This window comes from Trachurus japonicus, chromosome 1 (genome assembly GCF_045865225.1).
Source record: "Trachurus japonicus isolate A0001 chromosome 1, Traja_1.0".
NCBI classification, from domain to species: Eukaryota; Metazoa; Chordata; class Actinopteri; order Carangiformes; family Carangidae; genus Trachurus; species Trachurus japonicus.
The window spans coordinates 7,707,644-7,710,245 of record NC_140907.1 but is presented as its reverse complement, the minus strand read 5'-3'; positions in this window follow the sequence as shown (position 1 = coordinate 7,710,245).

The window sequence follows — 2,602 nt, the reverse complement described above, 5'->3', positions numbered from 1 at the left end:
TGGCGAGAGTATGCAGGCAGTTCCTGCTGGATGAAAGAATTTATACCATTGCCTGGCCCCCACACTCGCCTGACCTACAAATCCAATAGAACACCTCTGGGACATTGTGTTTCGGTCCGTCTGATGCCGCCACTCAGACTGTCCAGGAGCTCAGTGATGCCCTGGTCCAGATCTGGGAGCATGCCGTGATGTTGTCAGGCATACTTACAAGCACATGAGGGCCATACCAACAGCTGGGTACTGTTTTGAGTTGCTTTTGGCAGAATGGACTATACTGCCACATCGTTTTTTCACTTTGATTTTCAGGGTGTCTTTGAATTCAGCCCACTGTAGGTTGATCATTTTCATTTCCATCAAACAATGTGGAAAACTCTGTTCCTAACACATTACCCAGTCATTATCAGGAAAGATTTCCAGCATTGAGATCTGATGTGTTTTTTTATTCATTTATTTTTTGAGCAGTGTATTATGAATGATCTTTTTCTTATGGCTATCATTTTTTGCTGTTTTGGTGTGCACCAGGGTGGTTATTGTGGAGACTCTACATTCCCCAATGGTGTGCATTGTTCCTCTCTACACGTTGGCTCTGTGATGAGATTGGAAAAAGTGTTAAATAAAATAATCTAAATATGTTGTTTCTTTAAACAAAAAACTCTAGGCATGCCCTAATTAAACCAGAAAGAATTTGCAGGAGAGAGTGATAATCCTCTTGATTTTGCATTTTTATTTATACAAATATTTATTATTCATATAAAATATATTTATCTTTTGAATACCTCTTTACCCAAAGGTTTAAAATCCACTGTGCTCTATTCATGAATGCAATGACGTAATGTGACCTTTACCGTATCTACCGTAAATGTAATTATTTTAATAGGACAGGACCAGCGACCTTGTGTTAAATCCGTAACCAGTGACACTGTATACCCTCTCACAGTACATAGTTAAAATCTATTTCTTCTTGAGTGACCTTTTGCATTCCCTTTTTGGCTTCTCTGTCCATTTCTTTCTTTTCTTTTCTGAGAAACGAAGGATTAACCAACACTTCTCACTCACACTGTCTACCCTTGTGACAATATACTGTACATGAAAGCTAAAGGTCACGTTCAAATCGAGCCGTGTTTTCTTGGAAAGGAAGCACGACACCTTTAGATAGGAAAACTGAGGTGAGCAACGGAGCTTGTTTTGCAGCATTTGCAACAACCTTTCCAAAGTGCTGTAGCGCTACCGGCAGTTTGACTCATGTAGTCAGAGAGTGACTAGCAAACGCAGCTGCACAAGCGCACACAGTTTGTATAGGTGATCAAGGATAACACAGAGGAGATAACAGCCATGTTACTGCTTTGGTATGCGTACATATTTTTGGCCTGAGACACAGTGGAGTTAAAAACCTTCTACTATTGCTGATGTAACATGATTTATATGTTATGAGATACAGAACTGAACTAGTGTTTTCCATCCCACATGACGGCCTCATGGGCCTGAGGCTTTGGTTGGGGCCAAGAACCTTTTTAACCCATACTGTCTGCATACCCCAGCAGTTATGAGATGCAAATTTGACTCGGTGCCATTTATCTTACATCACGGCCTTTTTTGACCTAAAGTTTTTTCAGGTTGACAACCTTGTGTATATTATTGTTGGTGTTATAATTCTTTTTGTAATGTGTTAGATATTGGGTACACTCTTCAGCCGTGGTATCTTTTACTCTGTATACATTAATTAGCAATTCAGCAGAAATAAGTGTGCGGTGGGTGTCATCACGTGACTTCCCTATGGTTTACAATTTACCTCATTAAAAGTCAAAGTCAGCTTTATGTCAATTCCACAATATGTACGGGGCATAAAGAGAATCAAAATTGTGTTTCTCTTAGACCCTTGGTGCAGACAGTAAATACACAGACAGTAAACATCTAAAAAACAGTAAAACAATCTGCAATCTAAAATACCAATCTAGAATAAATATGAATATATATTAAAAAAACTAAGCTAAACTAGTAGTAAAAAATAAAGTAGGAGGCACAATAGCAGCAGTAGTAAGTGCAAAAGAATCACAGTAGTGCAATTCTCACATACATTCATTACGAATGTATGTGAGACTGACCTAGTGGACAATGTGTTGCACACTTTTAGTCCAGATGAGCTTCAATTCACAGTGATGATAACAGATGTGAAGCAGAAAATGTAGTCTATATATGTCCAGAAATTCCCAGGAGTGGACCTATAATCTTTTTTTTTTTCTTGTTCATTGCAACTGGAGCTGTACTTCGATGTGGTTGAAAATACAGTATACATCCTGAGTGAATACTAAAGCAAGAAGAGATTGTGCACTCTGAATGTGGCTCAGCAGGAGCTGTCATTGTGTATTTACAACTCAGGCCTCTGTCAAGCACTGCCATGATTTGAAATTGCAATACTCGGCACATAAAGGCACATCAGGCTGGATTCTGTTCACACCGGCTTGAACATAGCAAGTGGAAGGTAACTCAGATGGATCAACTTTTTCTCTGGCAAAAGGAAAATACTGCATTATTGTATTTAAATGTGCATGAATTCACATTTCTGTCAAGTTTTTTTGGGGGGTTATGAGTTACATGGTTTTTG